The following is a 13,023-nucleotide window of genomic DNA, read 5'->3' as shown; positions in this document are numbered from 1 at the left end:
ATAGAATCACAGGGTTGGAAGGGGCCTACAAGACCACTGAGTCCACCCCCTGCTCAATGCAGGAAGCCTGATTCCCGGGCAGTCTCCCCTCCAGCAGCACCCGTGAAGCTCTCCACTCCCTGCCCGCTTAAAAAATGTATTTTTACTATAAAACTTGAAAAATGTTAGAGTGCCAGGTTCTCCTTCCTGTTTCTGAACCTGCTGCTGATTAACTATTCAGCAGTGGGAAGAGAAGGAAAGAGTTGCTTCCTGGCCCAGCCCAATCTTCTTGTGTCCACACAGACCTTTCTCCTTTGCACACACACACACACACTCTCTCTCTCTCCCTCCCTTCCCAGCCTCTCACTTTGCTCTTTCTCTCTCCTCTACCCTTTTGTCTTCCTATTTCCCCCTCCCCTCCCAGCCCCTAGCCTCACTATTTCTCTCCTTGCCATCTCTTTACCTCCCTGTTTCTCTCCCCCAGCCCTTTCTCTCATTCTTCACACACAGAGCACCTTCCTAGATGAGGACTCTGATGGCAGAGGAGGAGGTAAAAGAACAGGTGGGGAACTCAGTGGCTGAATCTTGGGTCAAGGTATGGAACACTTTTTTTGTCCTTTTGGGGCTAGTGGCATTTTCCTTTCCTTTCGGATTGGGGAAGGTGTGTGTACGTGTGTGTGTGTGTGTGTGTATAGGACAAACAGAGCAAATCCTATATCAGCCTATTCAGAAGTAATTCCCATTGGGTAATCCCCACTGGAACCTAAAATGGGTATTTTGCTCTGCTGCTGTGGGGTCAAATATGTGCATTGGCTTTGGAGTTCAGGCTCTTCTGGTTGTTTTCAGTTTCTTGGGTGAATTACTTGACTTTTGACTAGCCAGGCCCCCATGGCAGCCATTATGTGACTGGCCACATCCTCCATGGGAGCGATTTTTTGGTGGTGCCCACAGCAGTTTCTCAAATTCCCAAACGTGCCCATGGGTCCCAAAAGTTTGGGGACCCGTGAACTAGTGGACGTCTGCGAAAGTATTTGGACTTTCTCCCTCTCTCCTCCTTCCTGCAGCCCTCCGCACCATCCACAAAGCGGCTTTGCTTCTGGCAGCAGAATGGCACAATTGGATCCCACCCTGTGGGCAGTATCCAGAGTGCCATTCCACACAGTCAAATAGCGCTAGTAGAGCCCTGCGGAACCTATCAGTTGCGCAAGTGGTTGTGCAGCTGGAGCACATGGCCCACTCTTGGAAATGGTTGTGTAACCTCTCGCACAAGCAGTTGGATTCTCCGTTTGCACATCGTTTGGAACCTAGTTTCCCCCAGCGCAATGTCCTTTGCACTAGCAGGATGCTGCTGCCCTATGTGTTTGCACTGTACGGGTTTTAGCTTTTTAGAAATGCTTTGACCAGGTGATCTGCCTGGATAATTTGTTGAAGGGCAGGCAATGAACATGCCAAATGAATGAACAAACACATAACTACAGCACTGCCCCCAGGCTCTCTCTGCTGTCTTGTGCCTCTCTGCCAGGTCTGTGGATACGCCATTGCACTCGTACAATTCCACTATTGCAGACCAAGTCCCTTATGTGGATGTAATGCTGAAGCCGCCTGATTGCTGCACTGGCCCAAGGCACAGACAAAGGGTGCTGTTGAGCTGGCCTGCGGGTACCTGGTGTGATTGTCTTCCACGCATGCATTCCTGGATGGAGGATGTGATCGGGCTTTTAAGCCCTTTTCTCTTGCACGCTTCTGAAAATGAACTGTAATTCATATCTTATCTCCAGCTTGAAAATGAACATCCTTCTATTCTTATCATAACGTTTCTGTTTTGTAAAACATTTTTGATCCTTGGCCATATCCCTCTTGGCAATTACAGTGCAGTTGTTCCTGTTCAGTTATGTGTCTCAATGGATTACCTTTGGACTTCTCCCTCTTCCCATGACTACACTGTGGAGGCTTTTCTAATAGCTTGCCTGTAAGTGTAATCCTTTTGTGGGGAGCCCTGCATGCTCTCCTCCAGCTTAACTGGCAAAATTAAGCAAAGCAAAATTTTTGTAAGTTAGCTTTAATAATAAAAGAAAATCAGATTAAGAAGCTCTGTTAGCACTCACAGAGAAACCTAGGAAATGGTGTTGTCTACCCAGCATAAAAGGAAACAAAGGCCAGCCTACAAATTGTGCTGACTAGCCTGATGAGCTCTGGCCAAAGAATACTTGGCTCTATCTTTTAGCAAACTACAAGACAAAATTGGTAGTACATGTTTCTTTAATAAGAAGTCCACCACAGCCAAAGAATATGTTTTACAGCCTGTCTTTACAAGCTGCTGTACCAGGGCTGTAGCTCATAGGATCTGGAAGACAGGCTTCTCGGATGAGTGCCAGCTGGTTTGTTCTGGTGAGAACAGGAGCCAGCCAAGACATCATAGCAAATGCCCCTTTTCAAGTGTGCATGTTCCCTGCAAAATCGTCTGTCTGTCTGTCATCTATCTATCTATCTAAACTATGTGTATGTGTGTGTAAACGTTTTAGGGGTAATATGACTTGAATAACTAATCTGCATAACAACCAGCCATTGTTCGCATTCACCATCCTTCATGGAGCATGGATCAACTATATGTCCATTCAGAGGGAATGATGCACATTTTCCAGTCAATATGCAAACTCTCCAAGAAACATGCCATTAGTTTCTGTCTCTAGTTCAGAGGTGGACAACACACATTGCCTGTAGGTTGTATACAGCCCAATTTTATGAGACCTCTGAACTAGGTATAAAAAGGGTGTGTTTCTAAGAGCATTCATATTGCTTGGACAATATGCATATTTCCCAGAGAATGTACAAAATACTGTTGAGATATGCACATACCCCAACACCTGTTGGACTCTTAGGAAATGTGCATAATTCCCTCCTCATAGACAAATTAAGGACTGTACTACATGAGGCATTTATTATGCACTTGTCGTTCCTAAATCATGGTTGTTTATGGTTCTTTAGACAACATTGTGACTCTCCAGTTTTGTTTCTGATTCTAACAAGCAAACAGCAAGATTTTTTCAGAGCAGGGAAAATGTGTCATTTTATTGTGAAAGCGAAAGAAACCACTTTTTGCAATTGTGTATTTGTGCTACTCCACTATACTACAGTGCCACCTAGAAGTTATGTAGTGGAAAAGCAGGAAAGGAAATCATAGAATCATAGAATAGTAGGGTTGGAAGGGGCCTACAAGGCCATCGAGTCCAACCCCCTGCTCAATGCAGGAATCCAAGTCAGAGCATCCCTGACAAATGGCTGTCCAGCCTCGTCTTGAAGGCCTCCAGTGTTGTAAAAAAAAAGTTATTCTGTCTTGTTATTAGACAGTTATTCCAATATAAGAATAAAAGTTATTCAAGAAAAATGCTCTTGTGTAGTGCACAGATCTCAATTCTGAGACGAAACTAGAAGTAGATGCAGAGGATTAACAGCAAATCAACATCCTCATGTAGAAAAGCTCTATGCGCGCATTCTCCATGAGGCATAGTGAATGTGCACAATGGCTGATAGTTATGTACATTAGGAACTCAACTCAATTACCCCTTAAATACACACACACACACAGAGAGAGAGAGAGAGAGAGATGCACAGAGACATCCATCCAGGCAAACATACATACAAGCACTCAATCAAAATCCTATGTTTAGGATTTCTGCAACTTCTTTAATCTTTATTATAGTTTTGCTAAGAGCTGTGTAGAGTATTGATGTAGCACCACAACAACTAGAAATCTTGCTCAGCACTGACTCCTCACTGTTATAAGGGCTAGAAACCTATATATTTTAAAAAGAAGGCTGAGATTTTTCTGTAAGTGCTCTTTTCCCACTCTTGCAGACTCACAGCATACAGCGGCCCCCCTGTTGGAGTTAAACCTGGGCTCTCTCTGCTGGTAGATGGATGTACTACATCTGTATATTATGAACTTCTCTTATGAATCTCCCATAAAAGCCAGTAGAGTGTGGTACTCGTCATGCCCCAGATAATGGAACCATCAGGAGCAGGGGGCAGGTTTCACTCCTACCTTGTTTCCCAAATTAAAGTCTGGTTGCTTAGTTCTCCATAAACATTCAGTCCTGTCAATCTCACCAGAATCATAATCGACATTTCACTAGTTTATATTTAAACGATGCATAGATAAAATAAGCATTCAGTGGTATACTGTCTCTGAACCTGGAGCTTCCAGTTAGCCATCATGGCTAACAGCCATTGATGGGACTTATCCTCTTTGCAGCCATGGCTCAGTGGTAGAGCACATGCTTTGCATGCAGAAGGTCACAGGTTCAATCCCCAGCATCTCCAGGTAGGGCTAGGAAAGAATCCTGCCTTCATCACTGGAGAGCTGCTGCCAGTCAGTGTCAACAATACTGGGCTAGATGGACCAAAGGTCTGACTCAGTATAAGGCAGCTTCCTATGGTCCTATGTAATCTGTCTAATCCCCTTTTAAACCCATCTCTGCTAGTAGCCATCACCATATTTTCTGGCAGCAAATTCTCCAAATTCATAAAGTCTTCTGTGAAGAATTACTTTCTTCTCTTTCTCCTGAATCTCCTACCAACCTAGTTCATTGGCTGACCACGATTTCTAGTATTTTAAGAAAGGGTATTTACTGTGCTTGACTAGGAAGATGCTGTTTCTCATGTTCCAGGCCTGAGCTCCAGTCTCTGGTTACTTGCAAATATGGGTTTCAGACTTTGAATATTCAGAGTCTGGGCATGTCTAGTTCAGACTGGGACTATGCACTGGAGATAGCCGGTCACGTTAAGTCGAGCTGTGTCCATCTGGCAGTACAAATACTCTGACCTTAGCACTTCAGAGCGATCCTCTACATTTGTTATGATTGCCAAGGGTTGAGGTCAGCATTCTTCATGAAACATGCTTTGTTTATGTTGGACACCAAACACAGAATAACTTGAAATGGGGGGTGAGGATGGGGAATGGAGCCAATTCAAGCAGAAATGTGAGGTTTATCTGAGCTGGATGAAATGAGCTTGCCGGCTTATGAGTGGAAAGTGCAGTTCTTGGCAAGCTGGGGCTTCTCAAGACTTTCCTCCGAACTTTGAACAATAGATAGTTTGGTACTGAAGGTCTTAAATCTTCTGTCCCGCTTCATGAGAGCCATGATGAAAAGAGAGGGAAGAAAAGTCAAAACATTCCATACTGAAGGTGGCTAAAACAAGGCTTGGAGTAAACCAGTGAAGGAAAAGCCAGAATGGAATCAACAGTTTACGACATTGCCCTGGCAGAAAAGAATATGATTCCTTAGGGACAACTTACATAACCTGATGGAAGGCCAGTCTCGGGTTCTCTCTTTATGATTATGCATCCATAATCATGATAGTATGCTGTCCGTATACATAAGCGTCTTTGACAGACACCAGGGTGAACTACCGTATTTGTATTGGACAGATATGCTGGTCTCATCAATTTAGTTCATAAAAATCACTTACAGGGGAATATGGTAGCTCTGCAAGTTTGCATTGGCTTGGATCCTGAGAAATGGGAGTGGGAAGAAGCTGATGAAAGGCTGCCTCCACTTGACTTGGGGTGATTTCTCCTTCCTGTTGCAGCTACCTGCACCCTATGCCATGCTGTTCAGGAGGTTCCCCTAACCCACTGGAGTAGCTTGTAGGGGCATAGGACTGCAGGGGGCAGTGCAGGCTGATGGCTCCAAAGTCAGTGGGGCAGTAAGTCTGCTCCGGGTTTCACTCAGAACCAGTTAGAACTCTAAAGGAGCTATCCAATGAGTGGAGTGCCTTGGATAGCTCCTTTAGCATTCTGACTGGTTCTGACTGAAACCTGGAGCGGATTCACTGCCCCACTGACAGTCTCCACTGGTGGGGGGCAGGGATGAGAAAGTCCCCTTGTATCAACTTCCTTCCACTCATGGTTCTCAGGACCCAAGCCACTGTGTCGTTTGTTAATATTTGGCAACTCTCACAAGTTTGTATATATCACGGTGTTTAATGGAAGACTATGGGCTGTATCCAATGGAGTGCTTATGCCCCCACTGAACCTTTTGCATCCTGCCTAGTCCATTGAGCAAGTGGCTCCCACCATTTGCGCAACAGCAATTTAGCACTTCGGGGGTGGGGAGGACCCCAAATGAGCAGAAATGCTCATTTCTGGAAGGGGGAAGGTCAGCTGAGCTATCATAAAGGAGCTCAACCTGCCCTCTTACAGAAATGAGCATGTCTGTTCATTTTGGGGCTTGCACAGAGACTTTGTCATCCCTGCCCCCCACCAGTGGAGACTGGTGGCTCCAATGTCAGTGGGGCAGTGAATCTGCTCCAGGTTTCAGTCAGAACCAGTCAGAATGCTAAAGGAGCTATCCAAGGCACTCCACAGATTGGATAGCTCCTTTAGAGTTCTAACCAGTTCTGACTGAAACACGGACCTAACATAAAGGAGCTCAACCTGCTCTCTTACAGAAATGAGCATTTCTGCTCATTTTGGGGCTTGCACCCAGAATGCTGATTCACTGTTGTGCAAGCAGTGGGGCTGTTTGCGCAAAGAAATTGGCGTGGCTAGTCGTGCGTGAAACAAAAGCTGGTCATGCATGGTGGCCCTGCATGTGGACAGGCATGTTTGAACATTGCCCTTTTTAGCCTACATGATTATATAATTCGTATGGCACTTTCGATATTTTGTGATTTTACATCTACGTGTGTGCGCGCGTGCACGTGCATTCGCATGCGCATGCGCCATACGTGTATAAGTTTTGCATACATTATTATCCTGTATTATGAATACCAGCCAATTGTAAAAGTTATTACTGTCACAAGCGATTATTGTATTGGTTTATCATCAGTTTTATTGATGTACATGCATACTAAGTTGTTTTACAGTGGTGAGCTCAGGTTTGTTCAGGTTGTTGTTTTGATCACTGTTCCTCCCTTTTTCCTCTTTTCATTTTCCAGTTCATTTTGCAATTAAGCATTGTAATAGAGATGATATTTAAATTTCTCACATCAGTGGGAAATGAACTAGTACAGGTATGCTTAACTAGTTACAAAACCTCTATTTTCTGGAACCCTAGGCAAACCGGAACAACTTCTGTCACATTTAACCAAATCAAGAATAAGTAGTGTAATGGTACAGACAAGCCTCTTCCCATGTTGAAGTGATGTGGTATAGCCCATCATTGAGGGCTGTAGAACTTCAGAAACATAATATGTTACTGGAATTCTATCCAATCTGCTCATGGCTGCCATTTATTAAGGACTGGGCACTTAGATTTTTTGTAGTTGGCCTTTATCTGATGAGATTAATGCATTATATTCATATTGTATAATTACATTAATATATGGAGCCATTTAAATTTACTTTAAATAGCATTTGATTCATCTACAACTGACATTGTATCATTTTAAGAAGGCTTCAATCTAAATGAAAAGACTTCCAGAAGTCTGTGTGTTCTATTAGAGAGCTTTGGCTATTGGATGGCATAGAAATGTAATAAATAAATAAATATTAATTTACATGTTTGTGTGTGTGTTATATGGACTAGTTATTTGGACCAGTACTTAAACCAAAACATTTAGGGAATATTTGGTGGCTTACATTCTTAATTAAAATGAAGAGACTTTTAAGGTTCATTCCAGTTTAAATGACTTTCAACATTTTTCTTCCCAAATATATCTTATGGTTATGATTTCTGGGCTGTTCTCTCCCCTCCTAAAACATCATCTTACCAAAACAGAACTATTCAATTGAGTAGAGTAATCATGGCATCTGTGCTTTTTTAATGACAACCAATAAAATTTACAACCACTTTTGTGAAAGCAATGCCAGTTTCATGTTTCTGAACTGAATGTCTTCTTAGAGTGTCTCTCAAATACCAAATGGAAAATGAAGATAAGGTAAGATGTAGAGGCTGAAGATTAAAATAATGAACACATTAGCATTGTCAAAAGGGAATATGATTTTAGAAATATACTCTCGTAAGAAGTTCTTAAGCAAGGAATAATCATAGGCCTAAACCAGCATGAAGAACTCAGTTTAGGTGTCAGTCCTACTTACCTGAGAGTAAGCCCCATTGAATGCAATGTGACTTACTTCTGAGTAGACCTGTATAGGAGTGCATTGTTAATTAAGAATGAAATCCTAGGCATGCCTACTCAGAAGTAAGTCTCACTGTGTTCAATGGGGCTTACTTCCAGGAAAGTGTTCTAGGACAGCAGCCTAAGGAAATGTTTTTCTAGAATAATTCACACTAATCTTTATGCTGCAATCCTAAGCATATGCACAGAGTCATGATAGTACAAGGCTGTGTACTATTTACCAATGCTTTTACCAATGGCATTTTGTATTTATTCATGACCTGGGTACCACCTTCACACCAGTGGAGGCTGGTGGTTCCAGTTCTGGTGGGGCTGCAAATCCTTTCTGGGTTTCAATCGGGACCAGCCAGAACTCCAAATGAACCATTCAAGATGCTGAACCTATTTTGGGGAGAGGGTTCAGCACTGTGGATAGCTCTTTTAGAATTCTGAGCATTGACATCTTGGTAGTCGGGATACACTCCTTGCTCCACATCTTTCATGGTTTGGTCAGGTGCTCACATTTGAATTGTTGGGCCATTGCTTGACTTGAGCTTAGTTCCAAGGTGTTAGAGCACTACTGGCTACTTAGAAAATAAAATTACTTTGTAGCACTGATGAGGGGTACATCCATTTGAACCTGACTTCATCCAGGCTTTGCGGCCCTCATCTGTGCACTGATCTTACATTTAGCACTGTGCTTAAATTTGTCAGACATATTTCTGAAAATAAAAGAAAAAAAATCTGAGATTTTTCTTTTTCTTCACCACTAGAAAAAGTTGGTCACTTTCCAGAATGTTCTCTGAATGTCTTCACCATTTTGTGTGTGTGTGGTGGTGGTGGCGGCCATTCTTCTCCCTGGTAGGACTAGGGCAATGTGGAAGATGCAAAATGATGGTCAAGCTGCCAGTACAGTTGCTGCTGGTGCCACTTGTAGCAGCAGCAGCATATGGACACAAAAGCGGAGGAAAAAAGAAAGATGTGCTACTGCCAGGGGTGGCTCCAATTCTGGGGGAGCTGTGAATCAATTCTGGGTTTTAGTCAGAACTCTAAAGGAGCTATCCAAGGTGCTGAATCTCACCCTCAAAATAGGCCCAGCACCTTGGATAGCTTCTTTAGAGTTTTGGCTTCTTCTGTTTGAAACCAGACTGGATGCAAACCCCCACTGAAATCGGAGCCACCAGCCTCCACTGGTGTCAGGATTCCTTTAGCCCCCACTATATTTCAAGGCTGAAGACAAACACAGAAGAGAAGCTTCAGTCTACAGCTTTTAATCCATTACTTCACAGGGTCATACAAATGCAAATTCTCAGTGACTCTCAGTCTACAAAGGAATGCCTTCAGGGGAATTCAAAAGGAAGTTACCAGTTGCTTGCCCTGCCCCTTTGAAGAGGAAGGTGGTTTCACTAGCCTAAATTAAGGAGGGGAGGACCCCCCTCCCTCTCTCAGCTTCTGAGCGCAGCTTCTCATGCAAGGCCAATCGGGTAGATCTTCTAAGTTCCGCCCCTCTCTTTGCTCTGCTCCTGTGCCTGGAGTCTATTAAATCAGACTCTCCAAACCCCACCTCCCCCCGTTTGCTGTCTCTCATAGGGGTGTGTGAAGAGGAACCCTCATCCTCAGCCAGCTGGGCGCTTGTAACCTGAGAAGCCGGCCCAGTCATGTCTGGACTAGTCTGGGAAAACACCTCCCCCATGTCTGGTGGTTCTCCTTCAGAATCTGAACTGCTATCCCACTCCCTGCACTCAGAAACAACCCTGACTGCCAATGGTAAGCCCCATCTGTAAGAAACTGTTGGAGAATTGCTCCTGCCCCTGGAGAAATGTGCTGAAATGGTTCTCTCCCCCCCCCCCGCCTTCCACAATTTCTCTACCCACAAATAGGGTGGAGAATATCGAGAGACCATTTGCAGGTCTAGACCATTAGCAGCCTTCTCTAACCTGGTACCCTCCAGATGTTTTGGACTACAGCTCCCAGCATTTGTACCCATTGGCTATGCTGATTGAGACTGATGGCAGTTGAAGTCCAAAACATCTGGAGGGTGCCAGGTTGGAAGAGGCTGCTCTAGAACCATCCTGTCCTGCATATGCAGTCCTGAGATCCTTAGAGCTCACCCAGGGGTGGTGTATGTCTAGCTCTTTGTTTTGCTGGTGTGTGTGAATGAATGCACAACACTTGACCAAAAGAAATGCCTGTCCCTTCGTCTTTGGCTGTCTGCCAACAGAGATGTTCTTTTTCATGCTTTTAGCTTTGCTCAACTTGAGCAAAGGCTGGTGGGTGAACGACAAATACAATTTCAATGGATGTAATATAATGCATTCCTTTTAAAAGTCAGAACAAATTACTGCATCTGTTTGGTGCCTTTACTACTGGAGAGAGAAAAATAAGCGAACAGCTGACGGTCTCTTGCTAAAAGATCCTGGCCTGGAAGTCAAACGCTATTAACTTTAATGAAGCAGCTTTGATGGCTGAGAAGAGACAGTCGATACTATACTTCCCCAATAATAAACCACGCTGACAGATAAAAACAAACATGCACACCACAACATATACCATTTCAGAGAACTGGGCCAATAACGAATGTAAGCTGATGCGATCTTTGCTTCTCTTTAAAACCCATTGCTCCTTATGTTGTGGTAACTTCTAAGATGAGGAAAAATGCAATCCTGCTCTTACAGCAAGGTTGGAGCAGGTTATTACAGGAGAAGATGACCCCAGGGCCAAACATTTGCAGAGCAACTGACAGAAGAATCCTATTGTCAGTGGAGGCTGGTAGCCCCAATGTCAGTGGGGTGGTGAATCCGCTGTGGGTTTCAGTCAGAACTCTAATGGAGCAATCCAAGGTGCAAAGCATGCATTGATTTACAGTAGTGCTAGTGGGAGAGCACTGTTGGATCCAATTTTGGTGGGGCTGTGAATCCATTCTGCATTTCAGTCAAAACCTGCTGGAACTCTAAAGGAGCTATCCAAGGTGCTGAACCTATTTTGGAGATAGGGTTGAGCACTCTGGATAGCTCTTTTTAGAGTTCTGGCTGATTCTGATGGAAACCCAGAATGAATGCACAGCCCCACCGGAATCAGAGCCACCAGCCTCCCCTGCCTATTGTCAAGTTACTTCTGCTGTGTGGGAGACCTAAATCCCTTTGCACCAGGGGAGCAAAATGAGACACCAGCCTATCAGATCTTTGTCAGCAAAATGATACTACAGGTCAAAATACTTATGCTGGTGAGGCATTGCCAGTATAAGGGAGGGAAGTGGATGGAGTTGAGTGGGGTCTGGTAAATGAAGAGCGGGGTTTAGCTGGAATCCTATGACCCAGGACTTGCTTCCACCCACTGTGCCAGCATAATGATATGCCAACAAAATAGGTGGTATAAGCAAGTAAAACATTCCCACCGGAGTGACTGGAGAGCCCCAAACGCCAGCACCCCTACCACTTACATACACACTCCTGACACATCAGAAGATAGGTTTATGACTCCTCCTCTGTACTAGGAAGATGTAAACCTCAGTGAGGGAACACAAACCCCAGGGGGCTGGATTGGGACTCCAGGTGGGCTAAATTTGCCCCATGGGCCTCCGGTTCCACACCCCTGGTGTAGAGCTTCAGAGACTACTAGAGTGAGTGCATCTTCCCTCAGCCAGATTGAGTGCCCAGGTACGTTTGTTTCAGCTATTACTCATTTGCATCATTATCCCCATGTTTTTCTTGTTTCTCCACAGGCAGCCAAGCAGCCATCTAATGTTTACATAGCCACAGTTGTTTCCCCTTGCCCTGTTGGATACTATGAAGATCACAAGTGAAGCCTATTTTATCAGTAGTGATCATGCGGGTCACCACTGTTTCTCTCCAATGGCTCCTTTATGTAGAATATATTATAGTGGGTAATGAAATGAAGATATATAGAGCCAAAAGAACATGGATCGACAGTCACATTTTGGTTTGACTTTACTATTTCAGACTTCAGGTCGAAAACCATATGCTTGAATGCTCTACCGTATTTTTTGTTTAAAAATTCCTATAAATACAAAACTAGCATGTTAGGCAATAAATGATTCTAGCCTAGTCTTTGTCTTGTCTTGCTGCTTTTATTTTATTTATTTATTTACAATATTTATATACCACTTCACATCAAAAGATTTCAGAGTGGTGAACAGTAAAGATAAAATAATAAAACACCATGTTAAAACAAGGCATTTTTAAAAGAAACAAGTTATGATAAGGCTAAATTTAATAAACTGAGGCTGGTCACCCAAGGAAGCCCTTTTGAAATACAACATATTCAGGACACGCTGGAAGCAACACTACATTGGTGCCTGCCTGACCCCCAAAGGCAGGGAGTTGCACAGGAAGGGGGCCACCACACTGAAGGCTCTTTTCCTAGTGGTCTCCAGCCAGGCCATGGGTCCATGTGATGACCTCAGTGACCAGGCAGGTTGGTAAGGAAGAAGGAGCTCTCTCAGGTATCTCTTAAATGTGAAGGGGGAACATTCAAACATGCAGTCCTCCACCTGCAGTCTAAAATGGTACAGCCCAACAAAGTCTGCACTGTATAGTTTCTTTGATCATATGTTCTGGGTCAGAGATTTAATTTTATTATTACACTTAAGAATGTAGAATCCCAGATTGCAACTATGTATAAATGCTGGTCAGTTATTTTTTGCCATGTCCCTTTCTCTAAGTTAATGTTGATTGGAACTCACGTCATGAGCTTTGGGGTGGAAACTCACCAAGGGTCTTTTTAATTGATTAGAGGCGAAGATGTGCTCCTGCAGCCCTGTTCCATCACTACCCAAACTCCAAGAAGTCCTTCTAGGTCCCATAGAGCAGGGGTGGGCAACTCCTGGCCCACAGGCCACGTGCAGGCCCCCTGGCAGATTTTGCAGCTCCAACAGCTCTGCCGTGCCACTGAATTTGCAGCTGAAATTTGGCATGGTACTGGTGGTGGGTTGGGGTGGAAAAATGCTGTTTTCCCTTTAAAACA

The 13,023-nt window shown here is 44.0% G+C and overlaps 1 long non-coding RNA gene across 1 annotated transcript; it reads left to right on the top strand.

Annotated features, from left to right (window-relative positions):
• The first annotated feature begins 275 nt into the window (after positions 1–275).
• LOC146357659 (uncharacterized) lies at positions 276–12,106 on the top strand. Its single transcript, XR_014786789.1, has 3 exons — positions 276–574; positions 9,631–9,807; positions 11,762–12,106. It is a non-coding gene; the product is annotated as an uncharacterized LOC146357659 (long non-coding RNA).
• Positions 12,107–13,023: the final 917 nt, after the last annotated feature.

Source organism: Heloderma suspectum, chromosome 1, assembly GCF_057233095.1.
Source record: "Heloderma suspectum isolate Gila_16-S chromosome 1, 16-S_ref, whole genome shotgun sequence".
NCBI classification, from domain to species: Eukaryota; Metazoa; Chordata; class Lepidosauria; order Squamata; family Helodermatidae; genus Heloderma; species Heloderma suspectum.
This window is presented reverse-complemented; position numbering and strand designations above follow the sequence as displayed.